General features: G+C 37.9%; 1 protein-coding gene across 3 annotated transcripts in view; it reads right to left on the bottom strand.

Moving 5' to 3' along the window:
* Positions 1–17,943, bottom strand: part of PLIN2 (perilipin 2) — a 76,312-nt gene that overhangs the window by 38,396 nt on the left and 19,973 nt on the right. The window contains exon 3 of one of the 3 annotated variants that reach the window (XM_031449648.2): positions 17,643–17,708. The exons of the other annotated variants lie outside the window; for them this stretch is intronic. The gene's annotated coding sequence lies outside the window, so the exon portion shown is untranslated. The remainder of the gene's footprint in view (positions 1–17,642; positions 17,709–17,943) is intronic. 3 annotated transcript variants of the gene reach the window in all.

Raw genomic sequence — 17,943 nt, 5'->3', positions numbered from 1 at the left:
TGCCTCATCCCAGATCTTATCAGCTTATCAACCTAGGACCTATTAATCACTGACCTGGCATGAGCTTCCCTTCTCCTGGGTGTCAGTGTCCTACTTTACCCCTAGTAAAGCTTTCACTGGAGTTTTCTGGAAAGCCCACCTGTAGTTATTATATGTCAATGAAACAGAGAACAGAATTGTGACTGATGAACTCAAATCATTTCTGAACGTGTTTTCTATGTAAATTGCTAACTTCTCAGAGTTACGGAGTATCAGCCCTTTTGTACTCTGGGATTACAAAGATGATTTCGTGTGAAAGTGTATACTTAAATAATTGTGTTGGTCGCTATTTTACCAAGAAACAGATATAGCTGACAAATTTACAGTGTTTTAAGGTCATGTTAGGCCAGAAAGCTTCTTATATTATTAAAAGGAAATAGAATAAACTCACTTAAAGATTATATCAGGTCATAGGTAATTTGTCAATTGAAGTATACATATTAAGGATTTTTGGTAAAAACGATGTGTTTTGTTTTTGCTAAATTAACCAGTCTAATATGTCAACTTTTAGAGAGAGAATTTTTCACACAATAAAGCAATGTGTCAAGCAGGAAACTATGCTCTCCAGAGATCCGTGTCAGAAGACACAGTGCTCCTTTCGGAGATTCTTTTTAAAGTAATACTTGCTATTGTTAAAAAAAAAAAAAGTCAAATGGTACAAGAGGGTTTAAAAAGTAGTTCTTAATGCCAACTTCACATTAGAATCAGGTGGGAAGCTTTGAAAACAATGCCAGTGCTTTGGCCCTTCTCCCAGAGTTTCTCACTTAGTTGACCTAAGACAGACCCTGGTAACCTTGCTTTTTAAAAAGTTCTCCAGGTAATTCTAATATGCATCCAAGGCTGAGAACCACTTGTGTAGAATGGAAAAAAAACTCCCTTCCACCCTTGATCCATTGGCCTCAGTTCTCCTGCCAGATGTGGCCACTGTTGCCATGATGTCATGAATCCATGTGGCGCATATACATCACCCTGACTTTCACGGCATCTGTGTATCCCCTGCACTACTACAAGTAAATGTGCTGCAGGGATTAAGAGCAAGGGCCCTGCAATCTATAAATTGGGAGTTCAAGATTTGCAGATGCTTATATAAAATAAACAATAAGCTTATACTGTATATAGCACAGGGAACTATATTCAATATCTTGCAGTAACCTATGGTGAAAAAAGTATGAAAAAGAATATATGTATGTTCCTATATGACTGAAGCATTATGCTGTACACCTGAAATTGATAACAACATTGTAAACTGACTGTACTTCAATAAAAATATATATTTAAAAAAAAAAGAGCAAAAGCCCTGAAATCCAGACTATGTGGGTTTAAATAACAGTTCTTCCAAGCAACAGCTTGAATTTGGACAAATGATTTAACATCTCTCTGCCTGTGACATGGTGGTTAAGCGCCTACCTCTGAGGTTTCTTATAAAGATTAAACGAGAAACTCCATTTTAAAGTGCACAGTCAACATTAACTGTTACAACTTCCTTCACTTTTCTGTACCTAGCAATTTTCTAGTAATATATTTTGCAGACAATTTTGTATTGGTACCTCCAAATGTACTTCTTTCTTTTAACAGCTGCATAGTAATTCACTGTGAGATGTACAATTTAACCAGTGCCTGTTCATGAACATTGAGGTCACTTCCAGTCTTTGGCTACCACAAACAATTGCGCAGTGAATATCTCCTTACACAGATGTTTGTGCACATGTGCAAGTGCTATATATCTTTGGGGGAAAATGTCTAGAAGAACTGCCGTATTTCAAATTTTGACAGATCGCCAAACTGTCTTCCAGAAAGCATGAGCAAGTGTGCAGTTCCACTCAGAATGAATGAGAATGCCTGTTAGACCCTGAACCAAATATACTATCAGATTTGTGGATATTTGCCAGTCTGTGTGAAAATGGCTTTTCCTTGTAGTTTTAGAGTACATTTCTTTTATTATGAAGGTGATTTGGAATCCTTTTTAGAATTGGGGGAGATGTTTGTAAACAAACACAATATAAAGGTAACACGACCGATTTTTCTTCAGTGCTCTGGGTTAGAAAGAGGGTCAGATAAGGCTCCACGGAGGAGCTGGATTCAATCAAGACCTTGAGTGGGAATTCTGCGTGGGGTGCGTTGATCCTGGTATGTCTGTCAGCCAAGTGCTCCACTACTGTTTGTTGACTTACTTGGCAAAATAAGGACATCTGCAGAACACATTTTCTGGATGGCTGAGGGGGTTTTTGGCTATACAGGGCAAGACAGTGACACACAAACACCAATACATGACTAAGCAAACCACAGATTCCATGGGAAGGCTCAGGCCCCGGAGGACCAAGCAGGAGCTTTATAATGCATGGCTGGTTTCTTACACTTCCTGGATTTAGAGCGACATCTAATGGCCAAATAGAATAAAGAAGTCTGTGTTTTCAGTATTGTATTTTCAAGGAAAAGTCCCTTGTAGTCACATACGAACAATTGAAAAAAAAAGTTTACCTCCAGATTTATGGAAAGACAGTTTTATTTTCTCCCTGTGAATAGAGGGGGAAACTTAACAAAAATCAATTTCTTTGATCTGGTGCATTGAATGATTTAGGGGGAAAAAAAAAGTCATAGAATTGGAAGAGAACTTAGGCCAGAATTCAAGCTCCTCATTTTATCAATGAGGAAATTAACTTCCAGAGAGAAATGATTTACCCAAAGCTACATAGCTAGTGAGTTATTGGTGCTCTGATAGCGCTATGATTTTGGTACAACAAAGAGAAGAATAGTGAACATTTGCCCATCCGTTTGTAAAACACAAGATGAAAAAGACAAACACTTTTCGTTACACTCACAGCTACTAATTCACAATATGGGCATGTATGGAATTGAGTGCTATCTGTAATATTTGAAATAATGAAGTAGTCGGTTATTGGCCATTAGGCCCTTAGCCTTGAGGTATCCGATTTTTCAGACCAGTAGTGGACAAAAATAGGTGAGTGCCTGTGGAAGCCAGGCTGTATTTCAACAAATCCAAGTGAAAATTTGACCTTTGTAACCTAAGAGGTGGGGGTATGGCTCAGCTGGCAGAGCACATGCTGAGCATGGGTGAGGGACTTGGTTCAATTCCCAGTACTTTCATTAGAAAAAGAACAAAAAAAAAAAAAAAAAAAAAGAGAGAAACCACAATGTAACCTAAGAGTTACTTCCCCAATTTTTCTTTTTGCCTTGTATCTATCCACAGACCAAGTTGGGTCAGGAAATCAGCCACATCACTCAATCAACGAACCCCTAAATACTTACTGACCCCTCGTGTAGGAGTACCATCATGGGGTTGTGAGGAACATAACACCACAGAGCAAAGAACAAGTCACAGTGAACTCACTTCTCCAACCTGTTGATCTGAGTTAAATCAAAGGCAGCTTAAAGATGGAAAGAATTTACAACAGTACAATGTCAACCCTGAGAAGTATACTTACTAATTCATCTAATAAGTATTTATTGAGCATCTACCATCTACAAGTGCTACAGGTCCTGCAGGGATCAAGACCCAAACCCTCATGGAGCTTATGATCTAGTAATTATACACCAACAACTATGACAAGTGCTAAGAAAAGTACAAGTGTCATAAAATTATGAAACATGGCTAATCTTTATGGAGCGCTTGCTATGTACCATGCACTATTATGTAGCATTTAACATATATTAAATCCTATAATCCTCACAGCAATCCTGTAATACAAGTTTCTTTATCCTCATTTTATAGATGAGAAAAATTGAGAAACAGAGATGCTCTTTTTTGTTATTGTTGTTCAGAGATGCTCTTTTAACTTGCTCAAGGTTACACAGATGGGTAAGTGTATCCTTGACTGAGTATCCTTGGACAAAAAGAGAATGCCAGGGAGATTTAATCTCATCAGAAGAATTAGGATGTATGTAAAGAAGAAGCACAATTACTATCCATTGCAGAGATGTCCAGTGCAGAACTCTCTCCTGAGCTCCAGATCCATACATGCCTACAGACCAACTCCATCTGGATGTTCAATAGGCACCTCAAACTCAACACATCCAGCTTCACATTCTCTTCCCCTTAGGCTATTCTTCCTATGTTTTCTATCTTAGTAAATATACCACTGTTCACTAAGTTACCCAGGCCATCACTTTTACCTAACGTTGATTTTGGACAATGAGTGCAAAAGTCAACACATGAAAAAAGCAAGTAACATTTTGTATTATTAAAAAATTTTTTTTTGATCTTGCAAACCTCCTGAAAATTCTGAGATCCCATGCGTCTATAGACTACACTCTGAAAACTGCTGTTCTAGCTGTGAAATCCAGTTGTGGACACTGCCTTGCTTCTCCAGTCTATCACTTGCTCCAGTACATTAAACAAGTGACATCCTTATGTGCCCCCAGATCAATTTGCATTAGAATCACTTCAGGTGCTTTAACAAAAGCAGGTTCCCAGACCCCACACCAAATGTACTTAGTCAGAATGGGGAAGATTTGCATTTTTAGCAAGTTTTGTGGATGATTCTTAAGCATCTGGTCCACTGCTTTCTAAAATCAGTCCTTTTAGAGATGCTTATTTTCAAGGCATTTGTGAAATCTTTTTTTTTTTTCTTTGACTGGGCAAAGTAGCTTTATTAGAGAACACTGGGATTACAAAGGATTTAAGAGTTGGCATTGGAGTCCTTTTTCTGGCCAAAGGTGGGCACAACACTGAGGAAGTGCTGGATGTACTGCGTTGGCTGCCTGGCCAGGGGCCGGTCTTCTTTCTCTCCTGTCTGGCCACCTTGGGCGTCTGACCTTTCACATTTCCAGCACGGGCCAGGGAACTGTTGGGACAGGGAATGTTGCCTGCCATTTCAGTAAACAAAGAATGTTGCCTACCATCCCACTTCTTGAAGGATCAAGTCATTAGTCACTGCAGACCCCCACCACTGAAATCGTGCGCCCCAGGGGAGAATTCAGGACAGAGAAAAACAGGAAGCATTCTGTGCTTTGGATACTGGCCCCAGACAGTTAAGATACATATCTAACAAATAATTTTAATGTACCCAGATCCTTGCATCTTCCCATACATAGATTCATAGAAAAGCCCTAAAATCATTAACATGACATGTCTGTTCTTTGTAATTAGCAGTAATCGTTCCATATTTAACTAGTTTTTTGTTTTGTTTTGTTTTGTTTTGTTGAGCAAAAGACTCCTCTATACCTTGGCTCTTCCCTTACCTCTTGGGAGCAGTTCCTCAGAGCTATCTGAGAGGCTGTCTCCTGGGCTATAGTTCTTAGTAAGATCCCTGAGTAAAACTTAACCCTCAACTTTTAGGTTGCATATTTTTCTTCAGTGGACAGAACCATTCCCACAGCAGTACAATAGAGGGAAAACACTGCCGTTTCCTTAATGTGTCTTTCCTCTATTTCCTTCTACAGTGACCATGCAATATTATCAGAAATGGCAGTTTGGCAGGGACAGGAGGAAATAGGGAGAGGAGGACAAGGGAGGGATTAACAACACTTCTCCTCACCAGGCTGTCTCCTTTGATGTTACCAATGAAGGCTTGTGAATCCTAATTTAGCTGAGTTAATTTCATGCATAAAATGAGTTGTGGGGCTTGTTAAAAATCACAGATTACGGCTTCCTTCTCTAGAGATGGTGATTCCTTAATCTTCATGATTCTAATGTAGGTAGCCCTCAGGCCACACTTTGGGAAATAATGACTTAAATCTAGCCAAGAAAAACTGCAAGAAACTGTGAGGGTGAGGGGTCTCTATTGAAATCTAGAGGTTGGCTACTGACTATTGGCAGCATCATTTGTTTTCCCAATTAGTGCAAATTATCTCTGCTGGAAGGAATTGATTCATTTTGTAAAGAGTGTGTTCAGTAATCTCTGAAGCTCTGAAACATTTTTTCCATTCTTGGTGTGCAAACAAATTGTTGGCCTTCTTCAGGGATGCAGGCCCAGACAAAATCTCAGCAGGCCCTTCCAGACAGCATTTTTCCACAGATGAAACTAGGTCAAGGAGAAAATTCAGAGCCGTCTGAAGAAGAAAGAGAAAATCCAGAGACGCAACCTAAAGCTGAGGGGTGGGGGGCAGGGTAGGAGGGAGACATCCACCTGCTCTGTTTGCCCTGATGAAGGCCGATGGCTTGTCACGTGAATCCCAGGCCTTCCTGTTCTCTGCAGCTGCCTTCTGAGTCACTGCGGGTGGCCAGGGAGGGTCCTCTAACTGTCAGGGAACATAAGACCAACCGACAGACCATATGACTTTTTAGGTGAGGCCACTGTCCCAGGCCGATTTCAAAATTGAAGAGCAACGGCATCGTTGCCTATTCTCATTTATTTTAAGAAGTTCTTCAGTCTAGTTTTGCCTATGACTGCAGATCAACAGAAGGCACAAAAAAAAAAAAAAAAAAAAAAAAACCCCAACAAGCTGGTAAGTGGAATTTGTGTCTGGTAAGTGAGAACTGGTGCCAGTCCTATTAGTCACTAAGATCATTTAAGGGTGGAGTGCACTAGCCGGATAAACATTAAACCAAAAGCAACACTTCCTTGTAACTGTTGGGGTTTCCTCAGAAATCTTTAAGATGAAAAACCTAGATGCCTAGGCAGGCAAATACTACACTTCGAGAAACCAACCTTTACTTTTCTCTTTCCTCTGTCCTCAGCTTTTGCAGAAGAGTGTTGAGTATATTACACTGGTGAATTAAGATTTCTCTGTTAAACATGTTTACATTCAGTCTTTTCAACTGAAGCATTCAATCATGACTCCAAGTAACAGAAACAGCATCGAGGTACAATGCATTTCAACTTGGAATCCTGTCTCTACTCCTCAGCACAATGCCTGGATGCAAGAGGTGCTTAATAAAGACCTGACTGTGTGATCAACTTATTAGTTGTAGAACAGAGTTATAATAATTGATTCACTTCTCTGAGCCTCCATTTTCATTTCTATGATCAGGAAGGAAACTTCTGTCTACCTTACAGAATTTTTGTGAGGATCAAATAGAATGATGTGTCTTGAAGTTTTGTTTTCTTATATCAGAAAAATGTATTAAATATCCCTCAAATGACAGATGAGAAACTGGGACTAATGGTCATCTCTGGGTAGATGAACCAAGAGACAGGGGTCACGGCTACACAAAAGATCTCATTTTCATTGTATATATAGTACTTTCCATCATATGAAAAAAATGTATATGTAAGACTGCTTAGTATGAAATTTAGGCTTTAGTAAAACCTTCATGAAAATTCAGAAGTATGTTATCTCATGTACATTCAGATCTGTTGTGTTGACTGCAATGCCCTGTAACAGTCTGAACTAGGTGTGTTCTACATGAGAATTAAAATTACACAGTAGAAATCTGCATACCTTTTAAAGTTACATTTCTTTTTCTTTCTTTTTTGATTAAAGCATAGTTGATTTACAACATTATGTTAGTTTCAGGTGTACACCAAAATTATTCAGTTATACATATATATTTTTTCAGCTTCTTTTCCATTATAGGCTATCACAGGATACTGAATATAGTTTCCTGTGCTATACAGTAAATCTGTGTTGTTTATCATATATAGTTGTATGTATCTGTTAATCCCATACTCCTAATTTATCCACCCCCCACTTTCCCCTTTGGTTACCATAAATTCATTTCCTATGTCTATGGGTTTATTTCTGTTTTGTAAATAAATTCATTTGTATTAATTTTTAGATTCCATATAGAAGTGATATTATGTAATTTTTGTCTTTCTCTGTCTGACTTCCCTCAGTGTGATAATCTCTAGGTCCATCCATGTTGCTGCAAGTGGCATTATTTCAATCTTTTTTATGGCTGAGTAATATTCCATTTTATATCTATCACATAATACCTACATACATACATATATAACCTATATATATATCACGTTTTCTTTATCCATTCAACTGTCAATGGACATTTAGGTTGCTTCCATGTCTTGGCTATTGTGAATAATGCTGCTATAAGCATTGAGATGGAGTTACACTTCTTATCTCATGAAAATCAATGCTTTTTTACTTTTTTATACAATGGAAACATTAGTTCAGAGACACTTGAAAAGGCAAGATAGAAAGAACAGTATGGAATTTATATACTGGAATCTGATATAGTAGTTGTGTATCTAAACACATTTTATCCTGAGAAAGTCTGAAATACAAGAAAAACAAGACTATTATAATAATTTAATCCAACAGAACACACCATAAGCTTGCTGAGCACCAACAAATTTCACTCATTTAATATTCTGATATACCTACAACCTCTTTTTTGGTTAGAGCTTTGCAACTGGGGTGGCAGTGTCCTTGAAAATTAGAACTACATCAGAGAATTGCACCTGAAATATACATATCCTCACCTAGATGTGTAAATAGTATGGCAATAACTACTCTATAATCTTTTAAAAAATAAATCCGAATAGAAGTGATGGCGAAATCTCTCCTTAAGTTTTTCTTTTTCAGTAAAATTTAATTCAGCAAACTTGAATCTTAAGTTACCCAGAAAAGTATGGGGTAACAAATGTGGTAATCATAGAGTAGAGAGTCATCAGCACTATCCAAACGAATATGCATCCCTTGAACAACTCAAGAGGAAACTAAGAAGGAAAAACACAGGATTTGTTTCCCCATAAACAAGACACAAGAATACCCATAACCGTTATTGAGGATTAATCATTTGAGGATCTTCTTCCCATTAATCTCAAGAGATTATCATGGCTCTTCTTTACTGACAGGAAATGTAGAGCTCTGTCCTGGCTCTGTGCCTATAGTCATAAGTTGATCTTATCCTTAAAACTTTAAAGCCCTTGTCTTTATTTTGAAGCCAGGATAACAGGGGGACACAGCGTGATTGTTGCAAAAATCATAGACTCGTGGGCTGAAAGAATCTTAAAGATGGTCTCATTAAGTAGTTATTTTTTTTTAGCAGAACTCTTTTATTCAAACAAAAATGTAAGAAGTAAGATGAAAGCTAAATAGCTTTGGTTGAAGGAGGGTGCAGGTTAAATGTCTCCTGCTGGTCTCCAATCCTCTGCCTTGTAGTCCTTTGGGGAGCCCTAGTTCTCCACAGCACAACTTGAACACTGACTTAGTCCAACGTCATTTCATAGATTGCTTAAACTCAGGAGCTTTCTGAGTGCATTACAAATTAATAGCAGACTCAAGACTCCTTGTTCATTGTTGTATCCATAGTTGTAACAACAGACTTTTATTGAATGATATATTTGGGCTAAGCACTGCTTTAAATTCTTCACTTTCATTATTTCATTTATTCCTTACAATAACTCTCTAAGTACTGCTAAGATCAATTAATTAATTAATTATATTGAAGTATAGTTGATTTACAATGTTTCAGGTGTACAGTAAAGTGGTTCAGTTTTATACACACACACACACATATTCTTTTTCAGATTCTTTTCCATTATAGGTTATTACAAGATACTGAATATAATTCCCTGTGCTACACAGTAAATCTGTGTTGTTTACCTATTTTAGATATAGTAGTATGTATCTATTAATTCCAAATTCCTAATTTATCCCTATACCTCCTTCCCCCTGTGTTAACCATAAGTTCATTTTCTATGTCTCTGAGCCTACTTCTGTCTTGTAAATAAGTTCATTTGTGTCATTTGTTTAGATTCTACATATAAGTGATATCACATGATATTTGTCTTTCTCTGTCTGATTTACTTCACTTAGTATGACAATCTCTGGGTCCATCTATGTTGCTGCAAATGGCAATTATTTCATTCTTTTTTTATGGCTGAGGAGTATTCCATAGTATAAATAAACGACAGCTTCTTTATCCGTTCATCTGTTGATGGACATTTAGGTTGCTTACATGTCTTAGCTATAGCAAATAGTGCTGCTGTGAATATTGGGGTGCATGTATCTTTTCAAATTAGAGTTTTTTGTTTTTTCTGGACAGATGCCCAGGAGTGGGATTGCTGTATCACATGGTAAGTCTATTTTTAAGTTTTTTAAGGAACTTCCATACTGTTCTCCATAGTGGCTGCACCAGTTTACATTCCCATCAACAGTGTAGGAGGGTTCCCTTTTCTCCACATCCTAATATCAATTTAATAGATAAGAAAAGTGAGGGAAGAGAAAATAAGTAAATTGTCCAAGGTCACACAGTTATTATGTTGTCTTCCTAGGCCTCAGTTACTTTATCTGTAAGGAGATGGATAAAATAATTTCTGAAATGCATACTGGCATGCACTTCTAAAATTCTATAGTCTTTTGATTCCAAGTTGTGAGACAGGTTCTTTCACTATGAATTTTTCCTTCAAAACCAATTACCTTCCTCTGAGACTCTTAAATACTTGAGGCCTACATAGGGACATTTTAAGATGCAATTGTTTCAATTCGCCAATCGGGTGTATCTGATAACCTTCCGCCTGTGATCAAGCGCTGTCATTGACCCAGTGTTTGTTGAAGCAATAAATGGTATGGTGGTGGTCATCTTGTAGTCAGAGAACAATGAGGTGGTGGGAAGAGGTGCGACCAAAAACTTACTTTGAGAAGGTTATTTAGTAGTAGAAGTAACAGAAAGATGCTGATTGTGCCCAGTAAACTATAAGAGGAGTTTAAAAACAAGCCAATAGCAGCAACAGCAGGTAATGACTGAGTCAATATGATAATGGTAAATTTGGAACAATTCTTGTTGTGCAAATGGCATAAATCTATGAATAATATGCAAATTTTTGCTTTACAATCAATTTGGTTAAAACATGACTTTTTGCATAAGAAACAAAACATTAGACAAATAATTCTGGAATCACTGTGAAGACTTTGTAATCTGAAGGGCAATATTTTTATGAAGATAACCAGTTCTTGAACTTTGACCAATGGATCATACATGGAGATGAATGCACCGACATCAAAGCACCATGACTCATTTAATCTTATTTTATTGTTTCAAGTAACATTTAAACTCAAGGATAGTTCACTACTTCCCTTGGTTTGAATTTCCTATTCATGGGGTTAGATTTCTTATTTCACTGTGTATGCGTGCCAACCTAAAGAATGTGTTTTTCACTCAAAGAGTAAAGTTACTGTGATTTTTAAAATACAAATTACAATTTTGTTCTGCCTCTGACCTTTTCCTCCCTTCCAGCCTCATCCTCTCCCCCATTTACAGTGTATCCTTTGTTAATTCCTTATTTCTTATAGTTTCCCAGTACACTGACCTGTCACATCTCTGTACCTTGGTACATACGGTTTCCCCTAACTGGAATATCTTCACCTCTTTCTACTCCCTGCCCAATAGGCCTGGTAATGTTCAATGCTCACCTTTTAATGTTCAGCTCATGTACCATTTTCTCTTGGAGTCCTTTACTGTTAAAAAATTGCAATGACTATCCTTGTGTATATCTTTTTTTTTCTTGTATCTATCTTTGCACACTTTTTTGATTGTGCCCTTAGTGGAAATTATTAGAAATGAATTACTGTGACAAAGATTATTCACTTGTAGAAGGGTCTTAATACATACAAGAGCTCTTTCTCTTAAAATAGGAGTGATAAAATGTTTATGAAGTCCATTGGTTCCTGACTTGCACATGATAGCGCAAACGAGTGGCCCCTTCTGCTTTACCCTTCTTGCCCCTGAGCTCTCCAGGTGCTGATACTGCTTCCTTTTCATAAATGGCCCTGTTCCTGTTTCTGGGGAGCCTGTAAAGATCTGGCCCAGGTTATTTCCTTGTGCTAGAAACCTCCCCTCCACCCCTCTGTTGCCCTGGAGCTGTCCACCTGCCTTACCCATCTCATAGCACTCACCCTGATGGAGGCTCCAGACTGTAGAATATTAGTTTAAGAGGAACCAAATGGTCAGATTTCAGGGACTTTAAGGGGTCATGGAGCTATGATTTACTACATCAGTGCCTTTCAAAGTAATACCCTAGGATTTTTCAGAGATGCTTGAAGGGCTTCTAAAGGGAGAGAGGGAAGGAGGGGGCAGTCAGAGCCAAAGCTCTAGGTGCCCTGCCCTTCACGTCAACCAGGGTCCACTTTGTCTGTTTTATGTGTACTGTGTTCAAGTAAGTTTTCATTTAAAGAAGAAACAAACCAAAAATCTCCAATGCTTAAAAAAAGTTTTAACACATTTATGAGTTTGCCAAGCTTTGGTGGACTGGCCCAGTAACCTCACTTCACCACCATGTTTCATCTTAGGTCTCTTTTGGAAAAAGCATTCATTTGTTTATTTCCATTATGACCCATTCGTCCTGGTTTGCCTGAGACTTTCTTGGTTTTAGCACTGAAAGTTCTGTGTTCTGGGAACCACACTTAACCCAGGCAATGTTATCCTATTCCATTCATTTTTTTCCATGCATTTATTTAAAAAAAAATCACTGAGCAGTTACCGTGTGCCAGATGCTGTACTAAGCACTGGAGAATAAAGAAAAACTTTGACAAAGTCCCTGACCTTGAAGAATTCGCAGAGTAGTGGGTTCAGAAGGACACTAACACTCAACAACAACAGCAAAAACCTGGTAAATGATACTGCAGAGCAGTTCTCAAATGTTATATGTCTTCCATCATAAAAAAAAATTGAGTATACAATCAAATAGATTATATCTGTAAATTACACTCATGTTCATAATAAGAGCTGAAACTGTATGATTACTAAGTGCCAAGGATTATTCTAAGCACTTTACAAACATTAACTCCATTAACCCTCATAACAACCTGAGGTAGGCACTCTTACTACACCCACGATGGATTTTAAATAGCTGTAAATTCTTTGACACGCCTTCCATCGTGAGAGCTAATTTCTCAGAAGCTGACCTGACTTTTGTCACTTATGTGGTTAACAGGATGCAGGAGAAGTAACATGCTGGGACTTCTGAGGTTATGTTATTAAATGTCTTGATCTGGGGAAAGCCAGATGCCAAGTCAAAAAGCCCAAGTTGGACACATGAAGAGAGAAATACCCAAGCAGCCCCAGCTCTTCCAGCCCCCTGAGCCCAGGTGTGAGAGGCAGGAGTGAAGGAGCCTACAGATAATTCCAGTCCCAGTCACCAGATGATTACAATCATATGACAGATCCCAGATGAGAACCAGTGAGTTCAGTCATCCCCCAAAACTTTGGAAGATAATACTGAAGTATTGTTTTAAGTTACCAAGCTTTAGAGTGGTTTGAAATACAGCAATAAGTGATTGGAATGATACTCACTTTTACAGATGAGAAAACTGAGACACAGAATGTTTAAGTAACTTGTCCAAATCAAAACCAGCTAGCAAGTGGCAGAATCAGGATTTAAGCCCAGGCAGTTTAGCCCTAGAATCTGTGTTCTCAGCCAATAAACTGTTCTGCCTTTGCATCAAAAATCTTACATATACACAGATAAATTTTAAAATTTCTGATTTTTTCTTTCTATATTTATTGGGGATCACATTGATCATTCCCCCAGCACTGTTATAGTTACAAGAGAATAAGTTATTAAGTCAATCAGGGGCAACATTACAGAAGAGAACATCTAAGCTGGATCTTCAAGGATGTCAGAGGTTATTATGCAAGGAATGGGGAAGACGAAGGCAGTAGAAGTGAAATACTGTGAGGTACAAGGAGAAAGGTGCCAGGAGCTGATGCTGGGAAGGTGTAGAGTAAGGCAGGGAAGGGCCTTTACACCAAAGGAGGCTGGATTTCACCTTATATCAGGGAGCAATTAAAGGTTTTTCAACAAAGGTATAACGTAATAGATAAAAGATAATTCTGGTGGCAGCGTGGCGATAGCTGCAGAGAAAAAAGAGACCTAACAGATAAATTGCTATAGACCAGGTGCAAGAGGATGAATACCCTAAGAAGTGGGAGAAATAGGAGGAGGTGGGCTTGAGAGATATTCCTGAAGTGTGACTGACAAGACTGGGCAACCAATTAGATAACAGGAATAAGAGAGAGGCCATCCTCTAAGATGACTTCAATGTCTCTACAGTTTGGCCGACGGGTTGAAACTTTACCTGCAGCTCAGAAATGCTTCAAGAGTCAGTGTGTCACCTCCTCTCTGAACACAAACAGGTGTTCAAAGCAAAATCGGTATCGAGGACGATGTGCAGGTCAAAGAGGTCAGAGAACCAAACAACCTGCAGAGCTTCTAAAAACACACATGCCAAGACCAAACCCTCCTCAACCAGAATTTCTTGGGATAGCACTTGGGAATTTGTATTTTAACAAAGCTCCCCAGATAACCCTGCTTGTTCAAGTTGGAGAATTACTACTCTGAGGGTTCTTCTTAGCCTCTCTGTTCATTGAAGGTTGCTATTTCCCAAAAGGTCTATCCCTAATCATCTTCTCATCCTATGCACTCTGTCTGGACCATCTCATTTGTTTTGTGACCTCAACTATATCTGAATACTAAGGATTTCCAAATGTAACCCAGGTCTTTCTTCTGAGCTCTCTTCTATTATTTCTACCCTCAGCCTGAACATCCCTACCAGGATACACACTGGCATTATTGAAATAGCCAAAACCCCATATAACATTGTACTTGATGGTAAACGACTGCTTTGCTCCCAACATCATGAGGAAGATTAGGATCTCCACTTTTGTCACTGCCATTCAACACTGTATTGGAGGTTCCAGCATGAGCAATTAAAAAGTCAATAAAAATAAATAAAAAGGTATCCAGATTGGAGAAAAAGTAACACAATTTTTGTTTGCCGATGACCCGATCTTGCATATAGAAAAATCTTAAGAAATACTCTGCCAAAACTATTAAAATTAATAAGTTCATTAAGGTTGCAGGGGACAAGATCAATTTTAAAAATCATATTTCTATACACTAGTAAAGAATGATTCAAAAATAAAATTAAGAAACAACTCCATTTATAATAGCATCAAAAAATAAAATACTTTGGAGTACACCTAACAAAAGGAGTCCAAATCGTGTACTCTGAAACCTATAAACACTGTTGAAAGAAATGTTAAAAGACCCAAATAAATAGAAAGACATCCTATGTTCACAGACTGGAAGACTTAATATCGTTAAGATGGCAGTACTCCCCAAACTGATATACTCATTCAACACAACTAACAAAATCCTCGCTGTCTTCTTTGCAAAAACCAACAAGCTGATCCTAAAAATCACATGTGAATGCAAGGGTCCAAAATAGCTGAAACGATCTGGAAAAGGAATAATAAGGTTGGATGATGCACATATCCTGATTTCAAAACTTAGTACAAAACTATAATAATCAAGACAGTGGGGTACTGGCATAAGGATAGACATATGGATCAATGGAATAAAAGTGAGAATCTAGAAACCTTGACATTGACAGTGAATTGATTTTCAACAAGGATGCCAGAAAATTCAATGGAAAAAGAAGAATTTTTTCAACAAATGATGTTGGGACAAATGGATGTCACATGGCAAAAGAATAAAGTTAGACCCCTACCTCACATGATATACAATAATTAACTCAAAATGGACCATAGACCTAAATGTAAGAGCTAAAACTATAAAACTCGTAGAAGAAAACATATGTGTAAATTTTCAGGACCTTGGATTAGGCTATGGTTTTTTAGCTATGACACCAAAAGCACAAACAACTAAAGAAAAAAATAAATATATTGGACTTAACAAAATGTATAACACTTTTGTTTTGAAAGATACCTTCAAGAAAGTGAAAAGGCATAGATAAGCAACAAGGATGTACTGTACAGCACAAGGAATTATAGACATTATCTTGTAATAACCTGTAACGGGGCATAATCTACAAAAATACTGGCTCACTATGCTGTACACCTGAAGATAATATAATACTGTAAGTCAACCATCTTGAATTTTAAAAAAGAAAGAAAATGAAAAGACAAATCACAGAAAAGAAGAAAATACATGCAAATCATTATCTGATAAGGGCATTCTTTATATATCCTAGATTTATATGGCAAGAATGTAGAAAAATCTGAACTTTTGTACATTGCTACTGGGAATGTAAAATGGTGCAGTCATTGTGGAAAACAATTTGATATTTCTTCTAAAACTTAAACACAGAATTATCATATGACCTAGTGATTCTAATCCTGGGTATATACCCAAGAGAGTTGAAAACAAGCACTCACACAAATGCCTGTTTGCCATTATTCACGGCAGTATTATACACAATAGCCAAAAGGCAGAAACAACTCAAATGTCCATCAAAAGATGAAAAGATAAACAAAATGTGGAATATCCATACAAGAGAATACTATTCAGCCATAAAAAGGAATGAAACAATATGGTGCTACGATATGGACGCTACAATATGGATGAAAATATGCTAAGTGAAAGAAGCCAGACACAAAAGGCCACATATTGTATGATTCCACTTGTATGAAATAGCCAAAATAGGCAATCCACAGAGACAGGAAGTAAATTAGTAGCTTCCAGAGGTTGGGGGAATGGGGATGGCGACTGAATACTAATGAATACAGGGCTTCTTTCTGGGGTGATGAAAATGTTCTACATTTAGAAACTGATGATGATTGCACAACTCTGTAATCACACTAAAAGGTCTGAATTGTACACTTTAAATTGGTGAATTACATGGTGTATTAATCAGGATTTGCCAGAGAAACAGAACTAATAGGATATATATGTAGATATACATAAGAGGAAATTTATTATAGGAATTGGCTCACATGGTTACAAGGGCTGAGAAAACCCATAATCTGCCATCTGCAAGCTGGAGAAACAGGAAAGCCAGAGGTATAATTCAGTCTGAGCCTGAAGACCTGAGAATCAGGGGAGCCAAGGGGGTAGCTCCCAGTCTGGACATCCCAGCCCAAGAGAAAGAGAATTCACACTTTCCTCCTCTCTGTGTTTTACTCCTGCCTTCAACAGTTTGGATGATGCCCATCCACACTGAGGAGGGTGGGTCTTCTTTTCTCAGTCTACAGAATCAAATGCTAATCTCTTCCAAAAACACCCTCACAAACGCATCCAAAAATGTTTTGCCAGCTATCCACGCATCCATTAGCCCAGTCAAGTTGATGCATAAAACTAACCATACAGTATGTGAATGATATCTCAATAAAGCTGTTAAATTTACTAAGATTCAGGTGAAAATCAGTCAATGGCTACATGTAATTTCCAATGTAAGGGTTGGAAAAATACCATGAAAATATAACAGAGAATGGTTGGGATAATGCAAGTTCTATCCTTCTAAGTGTAACACTCCACAATTAAAATGAAAATAGAAAAATATGACTCTCTTAAACTGTAGATGTGGATTAAGATTAATTTGCAGGCACCACAATGAAATAAAATGGTTTAAAACTTTTTGTAGATGTCAAATAAGATCTATGTTGAAAGTCTAGCATGTGGAACAGCGGAAAATATTATAAATGGAGCTCCTTTGGTTGAGGTTTGGAGACTTGGAAGAAAGCCTCTGCCTCCACACCTCCAAACAAAAGCAATTCTGCACAGCCACCTCTAAGCACCATGCAGCACAGCTGAAATGGTGCAGGGACTCAGCTCCCCAGTTTCTGGCAAAGTACAGAAACTCCAAGGGCTTCTGTTTCCTAACTGTCAGATGAAGGAGTTGAACTAAAACTTGAAAGCCTCTTCCTATCCTCAAGTCTGTGGCCCTAAAACAGCTAACTCAAAGTCTAGTAGCTATTGGCTTCTAAAATGTTTACCAATTACCTTAGAGTTTAAGGAATTCCAACTGAGATCAAAACAAGGCTGGAGCTATTCCCACCTTTCCCAAACCTATAAAATAAAAAGCAAACTTTGGATGAAAAATAGAGAGCAGGAGAAAGGCTTTTATCAAAGTTAGTGAATTAGTCTGAACAAAGGGCAGCTGGTTTCCATTGATCTTTCTTATCTCCTAGATAAAAGTAGTTAATGGGCCATAAATACAAACAAAGGGTCTGCAGATCCCAAGAAGAAGGAGGGAGGCGGTACAGCCCTCCCTTCCAGGTGGCAGCACCTCAAGAAGTAGAAC

The sequence above is a fragment of the Camelus dromedarius genome, chromosome 10 (assembly GCF_036321535.1).
Source record: "Camelus dromedarius isolate mCamDro1 chromosome 10, mCamDro1.pat, whole genome shotgun sequence".
Taxonomy (NCBI): Eukaryota; Metazoa; Chordata; class Mammalia; order Artiodactyla; family Camelidae; genus Camelus; species Camelus dromedarius.
This window is presented reverse-complemented; position numbering and strand designations above follow the sequence as displayed.